This window comes from Ictidomys tridecemlineatus, chromosome 12, assembly GCF_052094955.1.
Source record: "Ictidomys tridecemlineatus isolate mIctTri1 chromosome 12, mIctTri1.hap1, whole genome shotgun sequence".
Lineage (NCBI taxonomy): Eukaryota > Metazoa > Chordata > Mammalia > Rodentia > Sciuridae > Ictidomys > Ictidomys tridecemlineatus.
In genome coordinates this window covers 64,306,269-64,324,769 of record NC_135488.1, presented here as the reverse complement: position 1 = coordinate 64,324,769, position 18,501 = coordinate 64,306,269, and the positions used below count along the sequence as shown (strand labels likewise).

The following is an 18,501-nucleotide window of genomic DNA, read 5'->3' as shown; positions in this document are numbered from 1 at the left end:
TGTGAATATAAATTCAGAGCTATAATTTTTTTCCAGAAAAATAGACAAGAAAGTGGCATCAGTGGTGGCCTTGAGGGAGGAAAGTGAGCGGTTAGCAGACAGGGCTCTGCTGCCTGAGTGTGTGTGGAGGTGACAGGGCGCAGGTTGGGGAATGGGGATTGAATCCAGGGTATTCTACCACTGTGCTACATCCCCAGCCCTTTTCATTTTTGAGACAGGGCCCCGCTAAGATGACCAGGCTTTGCTGCCTCCCCTTGTGATCCTCCTGCCTCAGCCTCCCAGGTCTCTAGGATTATATGCCATGGCACCACCTCCTCTGGCTTGTCTGTCTTTGTTTCTATTATCCTTTGAATTGTGAGCAGTGAGCATGTAATAACAAACTAATGAGGAAAAGTTGTCCAAATTATATAGAAAATGGAAGGAAAGAAAGAGGACAATAACACTGGGCAGACCAGGTTCTTTTTTTTCCCCCTTGGACTGGGGAGACTGGGCAACTCTGGAAAATGAAATTGAAAATGTGGGGGGAGGGGTTAAGTGAACAGAGACTGGGCAGGAGAACAGCAGGGAGCGCAGGGCTCCAAAACCGGGTAGTGTCGTCAGGGACAGGGTGCAAATGGCGAGGAGGAGGCCAGGAAGATTCAGAGCCACTGCTGGTGGGCGCCATCTCGGAAAGGCAGCAGCGACACAAGGTCACTTCCACTAGGCCGGCTGGCAGGACGCTCCCGGGGTTGGAGAGTTGTTGTCAAACTCAACTGGGGAGAAACGGCGATTGTTCCCGCTGTGGGTGGTGCGCATTCATCGCATCGCAATTTCTGGTGCCAAAACACAGGGAACAAAAGAATTATTAAATGCACAGAGGTGCCTTCGCGCGCTGGATTCGTGTCAGAAGAGCGAATAAACTGGGATTGGGGGGTTTCCACATTGTACTGGGGAGACTCGCCTACTTGATGGTGCTATTTTAGAAAACAAAAGCAAACGCTGCGTGCGGGTGCGGGTAGTTGTACGTGGATACGAGAGCTATGGCGGGAGTATATACTCCTGCTAGTCCAAATCGGGATGGTGGAACATGAGACAGAGACAGGGGAAGAAATCCTAACTACTCAGAGGGTAAACGGGGCAAATGCAAAACCGCCTCGTCACCCCGCCCCGGGGCCCCAAGGCTCGGCGACACGGCGGCGGGGAAGGGGCACCAGGCAGCCCAGAAGTCCTCCCCGCACCTCATCACTGCGGGTGACCTCCGGGTGTGGGGCGGTAGCGCCCGCAGAGCTGTGCGGAAAGGGGCGTCTCTCAGCCCTTTGTTAGGTGAAGATGGTGAAGGAGGGGATGCGCGGCGCGGGGACCGGTGGGCGTGCGCGTCGCCGCCCGGGACAAAGGCGCCTGCGCGGCGGGAGCGCGGGGCGGCGCGCGCGACCCCATAGCTCCCTGGCGCCCACGCACCCGCGCGGCCGCCCACTCCCCTCTCTTCCAGGCAGCCATTTGCTCCCCAGTATTCTTATTCTTTTTTTTTTTTCCCTTTCCCCTCCCCGCCGCCCCCAGTCACTTTTGCTCTACTTTCTGTCTCTAGGAATTTGCCTATCTAGATTTTTCTACGTAAGTGGGATCATGCAATATTTGCCCTTTTGTGTCAGGCTTGTTTTGCTTAGTTGAATGTTTTCAAGGTTCATCCATGTGGTAGCATATATGAGAATGCATTCCTTTTTTAAAAATTTTTTATTCTGGTGAAATGTACATAAGAAAATTTACCATTTTAACCCCCATTTCCTGACCTCCACCGTCACCCCCTTTTGCCTTGTTGGAACGGAATCCAGGACCTTGAACAGGCTGGACGAGAGCTCGGCCAGTCAGCTACACTCCCAGCACCCCTGGGGTGATTTCTATTCATGTAGAAACAGGCAAAAAGCAACTGGAGGTTGAACTTTAAATTTAAACGGAACCAACAGTACGATATTACTGAGGGAGAGAAGATTCATATCACCTACAAAGACCATCTTCATCCAACTAAAAGATTGCAGGGTAATAAAGTGGTTAGAACTGTGCTGTCAGAATATGTGAATCATATTTAAATTTTCTGGTAGCAACATTCAAAACATAAAACAAGACAATAAAACATTTTACTGAACCTGTGTATCAAAAATATTGAGAGCTGGAAGTGTTGGCCTATGCCTGTAATCCTAGCCAGCCACTCGGGAGACTGAGGTAGGAAGATAACGGGTTCAAAGCCAGTCTGAGTAATTTAGCACAACTGTCTAAAAAATAATAAAAACCTGGCTCTATGGCGTGCATTTGTAATCCAAGTTACTCTGGAGGCTGAGGCAAATGGATTGTAAATTTAAAGCCTGCCTAAGCAATTTAGGGAGGCCCTGTCTCAAAATAAAAAATAAAAAGGGCTGGAGATGTTACTTAGTGGTTAAACACTCATGGGTTCAATCCTTGTTACCAAAGAAATAAAAGTAAAATGAACTGGGCTGGGGATGTAGCTCAGAGGTAGAGTGCCCCAAATTCAATCCCCAGTAGCTCCTCCCCCCATTATCATTTCAAAATGTCATTAATTTAAAAAATAATAATGAAGGGGAATAGCATGGATGGTGAAAGGAGATCCTCAGCATTATACAAAATACATGTATGAAGATGTAAAAAAATAGAACAAATATTTGAAATTATTAAAAAAAAAATAATGAGCCCTATAATCCTAGCTACTCAGAAAACTGAGGCTGGAGATTAGTTTTTTTTTTTTTTTTTTTAGTTTCAGATGGACAAAATACCTTTGTTTTATTATTTCTTTATGTGATGCTGAGGCTTGAACCCGGTACCTCACACATGCTAGACATACTCTACCACTGAGCCACAGTCCCAGCCCCTAGAGAATGTTGAGTCCAATCTGGGCAACATAGCAAGACCCCTATCTCAAAAATAAATAAGCAACTGGCTGGTGTGCATCGCTGGCCTATAATCCCAGTGGCTCAGGAGGCTGAGGCAGGAAGATCATGGGGTTCAAAGCCAGCCTCAGGGGCTGGGGTTGTAGCTCAGTTGGTAGAGCACTTGCCTAGCACGTGTGAAGCATTGGGTTTGATCCTCAGCACCTCATAAAAATAAAAATGAAGGTATTGTTTCATCTACTATTAAAAAAAAAAAAAAAGCCAGCCGCAGCAATTTAGCAAGGTACTAAGCAACTCAGTGAGACCCTGTCTCTATTAAAATACAAAATAGGGCTAGGGATGTGGCTTAGTAGTGAGTGCCCCTGAGTTCAATCACTGGTACCCCAAAATAAACAAACAAAGAAAGAAAACAATACAAACATTAATGAGATAACTCATTTTTCTTTTTAATACTTGTTCTCTGAAATCAGGCTGACCCCATTTCAAGTGCTCAATGGCTATAAGTGGCTACTGTCCTGGACAGTGCAAGGTTGAAACCTAGGACATGGAAGCTGGACAGGTCAGGATTCTATATCCACATTCCAATCCTTAATTTGTCCTTACTGGACAAATTACTTATCTTCTCCTATTTTTGTTTTTTGACCTATGAAGTGGAACTCCTAACGGTACCCACTTTATAGAGTAATTTTGAGGATTAATGGCACACAAAGCACCTAGTATATGCTCAGTAAATGTTCATATTATTAGCAGTAAATTAGGTGATTATTAAATTGAATTAATGAGATTTTGATATTACTGTTATGGTGACCTCATTCATTCCATTCAGATGATGTGGCTTGGAGACTTCCAAATAGACAAAGAAACAATGCACAAACCAGGAAAACATATTTCCAACACATGTGACTCACAAAATGGTATTATATTTGGTAGGTAAGAAATGTTTCCAAATAAAATAAGAACATAAATATGAATGATAAGTTCAACAAAGGAAGCGAACATCTGAAGTAACTTTTTACAAGCAAGACCTGCCAGGCACATGGTATACTCCTGCAATCCCAGCAACTCAGAAAGCTGAGGTAAGTGTGAGGACAGCTTCAGCAACTTAGAAAGAACCTTGTCAGAAAAAAAAAAAAAAGAAAGAAAGAAAAAGGAAACCGAAAAACAGAAGTATTAGCAAGACTCTTTTAGAGTTCAGAGTTCTTAGGAATCAGATATAATAATAAACATAGGATACCATTGCTGGGGCTGGGGTTGTGGCTCAGTGGTGGAGCACTTGCCTAGCAGGTGTGAGGCACTGGGTTTGATCATCAGCACACATAAAGATAAATAAATCAAATAAAGGTATTGTGTTCATCTATAACAACAACAAAAAAATTTAAAAAACAATGTTTGAACTCTGAGACAGGTGATTAAAAAAAAAAAATTGGGGGCTGGGGTTGTGGCTCAGTGGTAGAGTCCTTGCCTAGCATGTGCTATGCCCTGGGTTTGATCCTCAGCACCATGTAACAATAAATAAATAAATAAAAATGGTATTGTGTGAAAAAAAAAATGGATACCATTGCTGAGTAATGAATTGGCAATATCCAGAATTTGGTGGCACTTAATATTGAAGAAGGAAGGGAGATCAGTGCTCTTCCCAGATTAAGATTTCCTGAGGTTTTGATTGTTAGATCTGACCCTTGTAAGGAAAGAAGCGAAAGAAGGAAATAAAGAGAAGTGTCTCAACAATAACACAGGTTTGTTCTGGACAAACCTGCAGGGGTGGTCCCAATGGAGACTGAGACCTGTCTTCCACTGGGGTAGATATGGGGGATTTGAGGGAGGGGGAATTAGGCTATTGCTAGGGGTTGTCAGGAAGGGTCCCTGTGGTGTCACCTTCATAAGGAACTAGGTGTTTTCAGGATTTCAATCCCAGATAACAATTTCTTTTCTTAACATGATGGATTTTGGGGGTTTCTTTGCATGATGATGGAGTATTATCTGAGGTTCAGGTCAGGCTGAGTCAGAGTGACTTTGAGGTGACTCTTGTTCTAAAATGGAGGATATCTTTCAAAATGGCATTGCCTATGTCAAATTCTAACTTACAACTACAGATTATCAGGATAAATGATCTGCCATCTCATTTCAAAGAGGAACAAACTAGCCCCCCCTCCTCCATCAGGGAGCGAACCTAGGACCTTGAGCATGCTAAGAAATATATCTACTACTGAGCTTCATTCCTGGTCCTTTTTATTTTTTATTTTGAGATAGGGTCTCACTGAGTTGCTTCGGGCCTTGCTGACTTGCTGAAGCTCACGTCAAACTTGGGATCCTCCTGCCTCAGCCTCCTGAGTAGCTGATGTTTCAGTGCCATCATGCCCAGCTCCCCACAGCCTTTTCTGTTCATCTTTTCTCCCTTTCAAATGAAATTTGGCCAGCAATCCCCTTCAGCAAGTTTGATTTTTTTCCATTGGCACATGTGCAGTCACTTCACATTTGCTTTGCTAATAGTCCCTTACCACAGGTGTTGACATTTCACGTGGCTCGAAATAGCCCCCAACGTTGTACCAAATTTGGACAGGGCTGACATTTGTACCTTAAACCACAATAGTCCCAAAATATTCTTAGACTTTTGGCTAAGTCTTTAGGGAATGTTTTATCTGCCAGCAGAGTCAGCTATACAATTTTCAGTCTCTTTTTTTTTTTTAATAAAAGGAGGAAAAAAATTTTTCTCATTCTTTCTCCTGCAGCCTCTCTCCCTGTCATGGTGGTTTTTTTTTTTTTTTTTTTTTTTTTTTTTTTTTTAAGAGAGGAGAGAGAGAGAGAGAATTTTTAATATTTATTTTTTAGTTCTCGGCGGACACAACATCTTTGTTGGTATGTGGTGCTGAGGATCGAACCCGGGCCACACGCATGCCAAGCGAGCGCGCTACTGCTTGAGCCACATCCCCAGCCCCTCATGGTGGTTTTTATTTGCTATTTATTGATGCGTGCCCAAGTTCTCTCTTTCTGGACATTACACTAGTATGTCAACTAATTATGTCCATAAACTGAACTATTCCAGGGGGTAGATGCAGATCTTTACAAATGCCTGAAGACAACATGCTTTTCCCAGTTTGGGAAAACTTGATCCACTGTAGGGGAAAAGACAAATTCTGAGTCATCCACGTCCTTAGCTGTCTTTTCTCTGTATTGTGCTCTATAATGGTGCTTTGAGACCAAAGAGGCATCATTGTCCAGCCATCCCAAGGGAAGGGAGGGTCACAGGGGAACAGGAAGCACAAAAAAAGAACACTTTGGCAAGGAGTTCAAAATATTATCCCTGTATGTACAGCAGAATCTGAGCGCTAGGTTAGTGAGTCAGACCCCAGAGAGCTGATCTGTTCCCTGTTGCCAATTTAGATCTTGAGCCAGACAAGGCTGAGGACCAAACTTAAGTTCTGAGGTGAGTTGACACCATGGGGATGTCCATGTGGGTGGCCAGCCAGTATGGTGACCCCATTCTATCTCCCTGCACAAACTTCTAGAATATTCCCAGATTGCTGAGGGACCCAAATGAGAAAGAAGATGTGGTGACTTAGGACTGAAGGTAGGGTCTCACCCTTTGTCATTTCCTCCTTTCAAACCCCATTTTCTTGCTTCAGAAAATGCCTGTTTTGGGGAGCTGGCGGAAAAACCCATGCTCACTCCTCCTTGTAAGGCCAGGGTCCCCACCCGTAGAAATCCAGCATGAAAAAAACCAACACCGACCGGTCCCTCATGTTAGCCAAACAAAGGATAAGAAATGGGTTCTCCCTGACTCAGAGGGCAGGGCACACCACCCAAACCTGGGAGCTGCAGGACCCTGAAGTAAGTGGCTCAGTGGGATGAGTCTGGTCCCTGCTGTGTGGTGTCACCATGCGCCCCACCTGTGATCACTTGAGTTTTCTAAAAAGACTGAGAAAGCTGAGGGCAGCCCATTTGTCAACATTGCCCTCTTCATTTTACATTATTATCCACTTTTTCTGAACGTGCTCATTTCCCTTTTCTTTTTGATTCTATTATCTCTCTTTGGATCCTCCCTTCCTTCCTTCGCTCAATCAGCAGATCTCCCATGAGTTGTGCCTGCTGTGCACAAGGCATGGCCATGGATGCAAGAGACACCCAGGTGAGACACCCCATCTCTGTCTTCAAGGTGGTCACTCTCAAAGGAGCCTCCTTTCCCATGGCTGCTTCTTCAGCTCTTTTACTGTCTCCTTTTCCTCTCAGCTCCCAAAGTTGGCAAAGATGGTTCCCTTCTCTCCTTCTGCAGGTCCACACTCCCATAACTCCAATACCATCGCAGAGCAGATATCCCTTAAATCTGACCCTAATCGAAGACTCTCCTGTCCTCCAGAAATGATTTTCCAAGATCTGACAAGTTCTCTCTTTCTGGACGTTACACGAGTATGTCAACTAATAATGTCCATAAACTGAATTGCTGACCTTCCCAGTACCCTCACCCCTGCTGCCTCAATCCCCTCCTGACCACCCTATCTCCTGACTTCAATACTTATGTCAGGAAAACATTCTTTTCCCAGGTATCTAGGATAAAGGTTTGGTTTGTTTGGCCTCTTATTCATGCCTTCTCTTTCACAGCCAATCTGTGGTCATCTTCTGTAGATTCTACTGCCATGCCATGTCCACAGATTCATTTTCACTCATTGCCATTCCCACCGTCATTGACTGAGTCTCTGCTGAACTGGTTTCCATGCTTCTAACTTTTCCTCAAATGTATGTATGTACGTATGTACATACTGGGGATGGAATCTAGGGCCGCTCTACCACTGAGCTACATCCCCAGTCCTTTTTTTTTTTTTTTTTCCCTTTGGTACTGTGGATTGAACTCAGGGGCACTCAACTACGAAGTTACATCCCCAGCCCTTGTTTATATTTTATTTAGAGACAGAGTCTCATTGAGTTGCTTAGCACCTCGCTTTTGCTGAAGCTGGCTTTGAACTCGCGATCCTACTGTCTCAGCCTCCAGAGCTGCTGGGATTACAGGCGTGTGTCACTCTACCAGCTCTGAGACCTTTTTATTTTTTGAGACAGTGTCTCAATTAAGTTGCTTAGGGTCTCCTTAAGTTGCTGAGGCTGACTCAAACTTGTGATCCAATTGCCTTAGCCTCCTGAGTCACTGGGATTGCAGGTGTGCACCAGGGTGCCTGTGCTTTTCTCTTTTAAATGCTGAGCTTGCAGCATGCCCTTTTCTTGCCTAAAAAGTCTTTGTAGACTCATTGTTGCTGGGATAAAATGCAGAATCCCAAAACTGACACCCAAGGCCTCATCAAAACAGCCCTGTCTGTCCCCTTATTTCCTTTTTGTCTTGAACACAGATCCTGAGCTTCAGCCACACTAAACCACTGTTTTCTCCTATGTTTATGGTATTGGCTCCGTGACATGCTTCCTTAACTGCTATATCTCCAGTCCAAATCAGAGCCCAATCCAAATCTTTCCTATTCCATGAAGCTTTTCTTTTCTCCCAAATAGTTGGATTTTTTTTTTTTTCCTTAGAGAACCACAACCTTTGAGGTGTACCTCTCTGAGGCCCATATGTCTTGTTCTTTCTTTCCCCTCTTCCCACTAGGGAACTGTAAACTTGAAGGCAAGGAGAATTTATTTCTTTTGGCTGCAGCTCCCAAAACCTAGCACAGAGCAACAAAATGAAGTGGAAAGAGCAAGAACTTTAGCACAAGAGACCCCAAGTTATTAACTGTTAAACTTTAGTCACATCCCTCAAACTTTCTCAGTCTATTTCCTTCTCTGCTATTTCCTTCCTTGAGTGATCAGTTGTACTTCAGGCAGGTGATGTATGTGAAAGTCCTTATAGACAGCCACACCTCACATTGCTTTATTTAGTCAATAAATATTTATTGCATTGAAAGCAAAAGGTTGAGGAGAATCAGAGGGAATGTGGAAAGGTATTCAGGAATAAGAAAGCACGCGGTAAGCAGTTCCATAAAGGAAGGTATGGGAGGAGGAGGTCCTGGGTTCAATCCTAGCATCATCATTAATTAATTAATTAATCAAAGAACATATTGCCTAAAATGTCACCCCTCCAACTGTGCCTGGTCATACAGAGGAAAGAAAGTAATTAGAAACAGCTCTAATTACTATTAGGGGTTGAATCAGGGGCACTTTATCACAGAGCTACATCTCCATTCCTTTTTATTTTGAGACAAGGACTTGTTAAGTTGCTAAGGCTGGCCTCAAACAAGCGATCTTTTTGCCTCAGCCTCTTGAGCTGCTGGGATTACAGGTGTGTGCCACCGTACCTTACCAGCCCTAATCTTTTGAGGAAAGAGAGCAAATGGAGGCCCATATACATATGACTTATACCCTCAAAAACAACAAAATTGTAATCTATGAGTGAAACTATGAAATTGAAAGTATATACTTGGTGGGGCTGGGGATATAGCTCAATTGGTAGAGTGCTTGCCTCACATGCACAAGGCCCTAGGTTCAGTCCCTGACACCACACACACACACACACACACACAAAAAAAAAAATATATATATATATATATATAATATTATATATGCTGGGAGCTAGCTCAGTGGTAGAGTACTTGCTGCACGTGTGAAGCATTGAGGTCAATACTCTGCATCACATAATAAATAAATAAATAAATGTATTGTGTCCATCTACAACTAAATTTTATATATATACATACACACATATTTTTAAAAATAAAGTATATGCTGGGCATAGTGGTGCATGTCTGTAATAATCCCAGCAACTCAGGAAGCTGAGGCAGAAGGATCACAAATTTGAAGCCAACTTCAGAAACTTAATGAGGCCCTAAACAACTTGGCAAGACCCTGTCTCAAAAATAAGAAGGGCTGGGGATGTGGTTCAATGGTCAAGTGCCCCTGGGGTCAATTCCTGGTGCCAATAAAATAAAATGAAATAAAAAACAAAAAAGAAGTGTGCAAAATACCAACATTAAGTGAATTTAATTATTACATGCCTGGAATATCAATAGACTGGTAATGTGATCAGTAGTAAAATAAAGACAAACATAATTCTTTTTTTGTACCAGAGATTGAACCCAGGGGCACTTAACCACTGAGCCACATCCCCATCCCTTTTTTATATTTTATTTAAAGATAGGGTGTCACTGAGTTGCTTAGAGCTTCACTAAGTTGCTGAGGCTGGCTTTGAACTCACAAACCTACTGTCTCAGCCTTCAGAGCTACTGGGAATACAGGTGTATGCCACCATACCCAGCCAAACATAATTCTTAAAGCATACATTCATAAAATTAATTTTTCTTTTCTCCAGTTTAGTAAAAGTACTAATGAATAATGCTAAAACAGATGTTTTAAGACTCTCTAAAAATAAACAATCTAATATTTTTAGAATTGATTCCTGCAAACCATGTATAAAAGAGTTTCTTGGGCTGGGGGTGTAGTTGAGTGGTAAAGTACTTGCCCAGCATTCTCAATCCCTGGTCTCAATCCACAGTTCCTCCATAATTATTGTCATCGTCGTCATCATCATCATCATCACAATAATAATTTGTTCTTTAAATAATTTATTATTTTATGTCTGTGGTTCGGGGTCTTCTAAAGTATAGGTCTCAGAATAGAGGTCTTATGAATGCTAGGCAAGTACTCTACCAACTGACTACCAACTGAGCTATATCCCCAGCACTTTTTTTTTTTTTTTTTTTTGGACACAGGGGATCGAACCCAGAGGTGTTTAGCCACTGAGCCACATTCCCAGCCCTTTTTTAAAATTTTGAGTCAGGGTCTCACTAAGTAGCTGAGGCTGACTTTGGGAGGATGTGGATCACAAGTTCCAGGCCAGCCTTAGTAATTTATTGAGACCCTGTGTCAGTAACTTAGGGAATCCCTGTGTCAAAATAAAAAAATAAAAGGACTGGAGATGTAGAGTGCTCCTGGGTTCAACTGCCTGTATAAAAAAAAAAAAAAAAAAAAAAAAAAGGATACCTGATCTTTTTCTTTTTTTTTCTTTTTTTGGTTTGTTTTATGGTACTGGGGATTGAACTCAGGAGTACTCTATCACTAAGCTACATCCTCAATTCTTTTTATTTTGACACAGGGTCTCCTTAAGTTAGGAGGGTCTTGATAAATTACTAAAACTGGCCTGGAACTTGTGATCCTCCTGCCTCAGCCTCCCGGATCACTGGAATCCCAGTAGTGCTTCACTGAGCTAAGCACAGGTGTCCTTTTGACAAAGAGAGAAAGCTTTGACAAGTGGCAGAGGAGGCAGTATTGTGACCATGGAGAAGAGTATTGCAGTTGCAAGTCAAGTACTGTAAGTCAGCAGTCCCCAGAAACTGATAGAGACAACAAATGAATTCTTCCCTACAGTTCTGGATAGAGCATGGCTTTACTGACATAGCCCAGCACACCTCTGCCCGAAGCCTGGTTTCAGCCTAGTGACACTTATTTCAGACTTCAGACTTATAGCCTCTAAAATTTTGAAAAACTGCACTGGGGATTAAATCCAGGGGTGTATAACCATTGAGTTACATCCCAAGTCCATTTTTTTTTTTTTTGAATCAGGGTCTCACTAAGTTGCTTAGGGCCTCACTAAGTTACTGAGCCTGGCCTCGAACTGGCAATCTTCCTGCCGCAGCCTCCTGAGTTCCTGGGATCAGGCGAGCACCACAAAGATTGATTTGTTAGATATATAAATGTACTAGATCCCTAGTCGTTTTTATTTTTTATTTTAAGACTCTGCACCAGGCTGGCTGGCCTTGAATTTGCAATACTCTTGCCTCAGCCTCTTGAGTAGCTGGAATTATAAGCATGTGACCCTATGCTTACCTTATTTTATTTTTTTGAACACTGTAAGTGAAATACCTATTCTGAGAAATCAATGCATATAAACGGTTTAAGGGCAAAATCAGACAAAATCCTTGTATTGTTTAAACATCCATTTCTGGAGGATAGTTTCTGTCCCCCTTTCTAATGTCTTCCAGGGCAGTGGGCCACCCTGACTCCCTGGTGGCTCTAAGGACAGCTTTAGCACAGGGACTTCCTATGTCCTGCCAATAAGCAGCTAAGCCCAGCACACCCTCTTTCCTTACCCCGACCTAGAAAACAAACCAGTAGGTGAATCCCTGAGTCAGCTTTCTGAAGGCAGTTGTCAACCCATCTTCTTCTGCCCTTTGCTCTCCTTTTCTTCCATTTTCCAGAGAAACCTGGAAAGCTCTGCAACTGCAAAGTGCTGTAGAGCTCTGGCTTGTTGTTTTCCTTCCTCTCTTTGGTCTGTGTCATCCTCTCAGCAAGGACTGCAGTCAGACTTCCTGCCAAGCTCACCTGCTGGGTTCATCTGTCTTAAAAAAATAAACAACAACAACAACAACAAAAAAAACCCTGGTATTTTCATAGAACTTAAAAACCTCAAATTACACATTATTTTGTTCAACTCCCCAGCCAAAAAAAAATGTCCCAATTGTAAAATTTTGCAGAGAGAATCTATTTGGTTTCACTTTGTCAGCTCAATCACATCAGAGTGACAGTTCTCATAAAATATCTGTTCTTGTGAGGAATCCCATGGGGCAGGTCTATTTGAGTGTGGTGTCTAGCCGCGCAATGAGCCCCAGTAAATTTCCATTCAGTAATACAGTGACTGTTAATCAACACCGAATATGTCTCCATTGCTGTGAGGCCCTGGGCAGGGACAGCACCAAACATGAGACCTAGCTCCTGTCTGCCAAACTTTATCAACCGTATTAGGATACCTTCAACTCATCATTGTGTCTGGCTTGTTTTATTTTGTTTTAAGTCCATTTTTTGGTTGTCTATGTCAGAAATATGATTTATGGGCATGACTTTCTACCCTCTCCCTTTTTTGAGGTTTTGGGGAAAACAGATTTTTATATTGCAGAGATCATAGCTGAAATTTTAACTCTTAAGTAATTCACATAAGACTCACTGAACTTTCAGGGTGTTAATTTAGCTATAAGAGTGACAGCTTTCTTTCATTAGCTAGAATTCCTTGGCTAATGTGCAGGAAATTGGAGATGTCTTCCAGGTGTGTTCAATGAAGGGTTTTGCTGAAATCAAATGTGAGTCTAAAAGCAAATCATTCTCACAGAAGCTGAGCTGGGCTGGGATTCAGGTGTCTAGAATCACACCATATATCTCCCCAGAGGATGCTGGAGCAGAACACTCCTTCCCTTGGGTGCTGTTAAACTTGCAGGGAATGACGAGCAGAAGGCCTATGGAGGCAGAATGCTCACTCTCTATTACACATGTACAGCGTCACCAGGAATGATACCTCAAGATTCATTCCTTACTGAATTATTCTCAAAGGAAACCCCCATCAGGCAGAAGGTGATGACACCACAGACTGTAGGTAGCAGGAAGAAGCTACCACACAGTGATGGTTCCCACATGCCCACACAAACATGCCAGCAGGAAGAAGTAGAAAATATGTTAACTTAGGTTCCCTGTCAGGACATCCTGGCTTGAGACACAGGGCTGCACTGCAAAATATCAGAGAACAGACAGATGGGAAGCTTCCAGAAGGCCTATGGAGGCAGATTATGTCCTTGAGAATCTAGAGATCTGTCAGTCTGCAAAATACAGTTCAAAAGCAGGTATGAAAATAACCTGTTCCAATTAATGACAAGTAGTTTTTCTTCCAGGTGAAGAGGAACCTGAGGACATGAACTGGCTCAAAGAATCTAGCCTGGGGAAGGCTCTATGCACACATTCTGAGTAGAAGGGGCCCTATGTTAAATCAATAGGCTTGGACCAAATTTGCCATAAGGATGTAACAAATTTGGGATACAAGCATTACTGGGTAAGTGGCAGCTTTCATTTTGCTTGTGACTCTGAAGATTATCTGTGAATTCCCAGTGTCCATGGGACCACATGCCTTGCCACCTGGCATTGGACAGTGTAAAGCTACACTAAACAGTATATACTGTCTCCCTGGCAAGACCACAGGATGAAGGAGATTCCCTTAAAAGCAGGGTGTAGGCCAGGGCCCTCCTTGCACTCTGGCTTGTCATGGCAAGTTCAGGATCAGAGAGATCACTCATCTATCTGTTCATTAATTTCTTCATTCACTCATTCAACAGATATTTATAAATATAAATATAATTATAAAGATATTTATAAACACCTCTGAGGTTTCAAGCAGTATTCTAGGTACTGGAAGTGCACAGGTGAATTAAGACTCATTTCTCTGTATTGAAGAAGTTCAGAATGTAACATCAGAGAGCAGGGCTTGGGATGTGGCTCAAGCGGTAGCGCGCTCGCCTGGCATGCGTGCGGCCCAGGTTCGATCCTCAGCACCACATACAAAAAAAGATGTTGTGTCAGCCGAAAACTAAAAAATAAATATTAAAAATTCTCTCTCTCTCTCTCTCTCTCTCTCTCAAACAAAACATCAGAGGGCAAAATAAGCCAACAGTTCCAGTAAGGCAGTACCATGGATGTGTGCCCAAAGTGCTGCCACTATTATTACTATATTAATCTTGTTTTAAGGATGGGGGCACACAGAATGTTAGGGAAAAGTAAGCAGAGGCTGTGATGCCTGAAGGTTAGCCAGGGAAGTGGGGAAAAGAAAGAAGGTTGGGGGTGAGGTGGGGCAATATGCACAATGGAACAAAGGAGAGAGGAAACATGGCTCAGTTAGAACAATGAATGATTCAGTGTGGATGGAAAATAGAGGGTAACAGAGTTAGGGTGGAAGGGATGAGGGTAGATGGAGAAATGAGCAGAACTAGGTGACTAAGGCCCTTGTCATCATGTTAAGGAAGGCTGGGTCTGTTTTATTTTCTTTCTTTCTTTTTTTTTTTTGTGTGTGTTCAGTGCTGTGCTGGGGAATCAAAACCTCTCTACAACCGAGCAACATTCATTCCCCAGGGGCTGGGTTTTATGTTTGCTTTATCACCCAAGCATTAAAAAAATAAAAGATGGACACAATTAGTTGTCAATGAACAGCTGAAGATAACGGGAAGCCACAGAAGGGTTCCAAGCAGAACAATATGGCCAGGTTTGTGTATTAGACGGACATGCTACAAAAAGACTTGAAAAGAGTTAATGGGAGCAGGAATACCAGGTGGAACCTTGCAGGGAACCAGGAGCAAGATGAAGATAGCTGAACCAAGGTAGTGCCCTGGGAGTGGCAAGAAGTGGGTGGACACAAGGTGAGCCTTAATGTCAAAGAGTATGGATACTTTTATAATTTCTCATGGGCAATGCCAGACCACATGCAGAAAGTATTGGTCAACCTACTGATTCTTCAAAACTACAGGTGTACTCTGCTTTCTCAGAATTTAAAAGCTGGTGGTCTCCACCATACATTTCTGTGTCTTAGGGGTGAAGCCACTTCTCAGGTCCCTAAAGGTCTTCTCTTATGCTTATTTCCATGGTCCCTTCTGTGAAAAGGAAGTAAAAAGTAAACACCCTGTTTAGAAAAGGATGGCATGAACTACTGTTAAGTAGCCAACCTCCTTCTACACCATCAGGCCAGGATGTAAGGGAAAAGCCCCATCATTTCTTTTTATTGATTGATTGATTGGTTGGTTGTAGGTGGACACAATACCTTTATTTTATTTTTATGTGGTGCTGATGATCAAACCCAGTGCCTCATGCATGTGAGGTGAGCACTCTACCACTGAGCCACAACCCCAGTCCCCCATCATTTCTTTACAGAATGTCTGGGCCTGAAGGACCAAGAGAGATCAGTTCAAGCCCTTCTCATGCAGAAACAGCAGCCAGAATTCCAAGGGGTAGAGGCATTTGCCCAAGGGTAGATCTGGAGGTCAGCAGAGCCAGCCAAAAACTGAAGTCTCCCAGAACCTCTTCTATTAGACATCCATTTAAATTTCCCCCAACTGATAATTAACAGAGGGGGCAACTAGAGGGTTCAGGTGATGCCAGGAATTTAAGTCACTAAGTGTAGTTCAGCTATCAGCCTTACTCATTTTGGGTTGTATATATCTGGCCTCATTTCCCCTTCAGCTTCAAAAAGAATATAGCGGACCACTCTTTCAAAGGTCTTAAAGGTTAGTGTGGACTGTTTTAAAATTTTTTGGTACCAGGGACTGGACCCAAGGGGGTTTAACCACTGAGCCATATCCCCAGCTCTTTTTAGTCCCACTAAGTTGCTTAGGGCCTTGCTAAATTGCTGAGGCTGGCTTTGAACTTTAAACTGATCCTCCTGCCTCAGCCTCTGGAGCCACTGGGATTACAGGCATGCTCCACCATATTTGGCTGGCTAGTGTGGAGGAACTGTTGTCCATCTTTCAACCTCAACACAACAACAGGTACTACCTGTTGACACCAGTGTTCATACTGTCCCATATTTAATCTTTCCCTTTTAACCACAAGCTTTTACTTCAGTCTACTATTTTGTCCCATTTTGTTCTTAAACTATCAAAAACTTCCAAATACCTTTGTGTGTGTGTGTGTGTATTCAATTTCTTTTCTTTCTTTCTTCTTTCAGTATTGGGGATCAAACCCAGGGCCTTGCACATGCTAGGCAAACACTTTATCACTGAGCTACATGCCTTATCCTGTGTTCCAGTTTCATCTCTGGTAATGATAACACTTCATAGTTTTGAAAGTCTTGGTTCTAGGGGCTGGGGATATAGTTCAGTGGTAAAGTGCTTGTCTAGCATATACAAGGTCCTGAGTGATGTTGTCTCTCTCTCTCTCTCTCTCTCTCTCTCTCTCTCTCTCTCATACACACAAACACACACACACACACACACACACACACACGCACGCACCACACACACGTCTTGGTTCTGAAAATGGTGCCGGTGAGCATTCCGAGATCCCTGCCTCAGTCAGTAGTATGTCCAGGCTTACATCAGGGGACAGAGAGCCTCTTGAGGAAACACACGTGGTTTTCATTGATTACACAGCTATAACTGGCTCAGAGTCTTCCTTCCCTACTCTTTGCTCCCCAGCCCCATGCCCAGAGGAGGAAAAGTTGCTGAGAATGTGCTTCTTTAGCTCATTCCTCTTCCCAGTTTAGCTCTTATCACAGTCCAGTTATTTTCTTAGAACTATAGTCTATCATCTGGCAGAGTGATACACACCTATAATCCCACATGGGAAACTAAGGCAGGAGGATCATAAGTTTGAGGCCAGCCAGGGCAAGTTAGTGAGATCCTACCTCAAACTGAAAAATAAAAGAAGGACTGGGCATCTGGGTATGTACCTAAAACAAAACAACCAACACCACCACAAAAAATAACAAAATAAAAGCAGAACTGTAGTGTTTCTGTCTAGGGTAAAATTCCATTTTCCTCTATCATTGAACTTGGCTTTTCTGGCTTTCAGAGAACATGCTGGATTCAGAGCTCTTGGCTTATTTTTCTCCAGGCCATGAGTCATATTCACACATTTTATCTTTTGTGGCACAACAGGGTCGGCTCCCCAATTCACAGGGAAATGATTAAAGACTGTGTATCCCTTTTACTTTTATATTCACTTGAATACAATTTACTAAAATCTGGAGAAAACTCATGGGGGCTGTGCACAGTGACCACAAACAGTAGCCTCCCTGGTGGTGCACGCAACCAGTTGTTTGTTTTTTTTTTTTTTTTTGGTTGCCGCAGGGACCTTGGAGACAGCTATTTCCAGTGGACGTTCATGTCTCTGACTTCAATCTAGGCACCAATCTAGGCTCCAGACTGGTATGTGGGGTGTCTTTGGGATGTGTCAGGGCACAGTGGCCAGGGTTCACACTGGCCAAGTCTTTATGACCATCCACACCATGCTGCAGAACCAGGAGTATGTAACTGAGACTATGCAGGGCCACATTTAAGTTCCCTGTCCTAGGGTTGGGGAATATAGCTCAGTGGTAGAGTGTTTGCCTAGCATGCACAAGGCCCTGGGTTTGATGCCCATCACTGCAAGAAGGAGAAAAAAGGAAAGAAGAGAAAGAATGAGTTCTCTGTCTATACAATATCCACATATCAAAGAGGTGGGGCCATAATTCAGGTGAGTTTGGAGACATGGTGGCTGAGAAGGAGCTTATCCCAAATGGCTGTGGCAGGCCCTGGCTCCTAAGGGTTTCCACTGGGCAGCTTCTTTCTTACTTACGCCTACTAAAACAAAAGAGGAGGGAGACATTTCAGCATTTCTTCCTGCCTTTCACTCCTGATTTGAATTTTCTCCAAAGCACCTTTATCACCTTCTGTCATACTATATAGTTCATTTGTGTTAGCTCTCTCTCCTCACTAGAATATAGACTTTTTCGGGGTTGTTTTTGTATTGGGAATTGAAGCCAGGGGCACTTTATCATTGAGCTACATCCCATCCTCAGTCCTAAATTTACTTATTTATTTAATTGGTACTGGGGATTGGTCCCTGGGGAATTTTAACCACTGAGCCACATCCCCAGCTCCTTTTTAAAAATTCTTTGACACAAGGTTGTTCAGGGCCTCACTAAGTTGTTGAGGCTGCCTCAGCCTCCCAAGTCATTGAGATAATAGGAATGCACTACCACACCTGGCTTAAAATGTAACTTTTTGAAAACAGGACTTTTTTTTTCATGTTATATCTCAAAAACCTATTTACCAAGTTCACACAGAGTTGTAGCTCCAGGACTCAGATCAGCGCTTTACACATATTAGCTATTCAAGAAATGTTGAACAAACTGTTAAATGAATAGTTTTCT

General features: G+C 43.1%; 1 long non-coding RNA gene and 1 pseudogene across 1 annotated transcript; one reads left to right on the top strand and one right to left on the bottom strand.

Moving 5' to 3' along the window:
* Positions 1-443: 443 nt before the first annotated feature.
* Positions 444-1,481, bottom strand: LOC144369352 (uncharacterized). Its single transcript, XR_013428882.1, has 2 exons — positions 1,218-1,481; positions 444-812 (listed from the first exon to the last, which is right to left on the bottom strand). It is a non-coding gene; the product is annotated as an uncharacterized LOC144369352 (long non-coding RNA).
* A 15,870-nt stretch (positions 1,482-17,351) lies between these two features.
* Positions 17,352-17,454, top strand: LOC120885152 (small nucleolar RNA SNORA70; annotated as a pseudogene).
* The last annotated feature ends 1,047 nt before the right edge of the window (positions 17,455-18,501 follow it).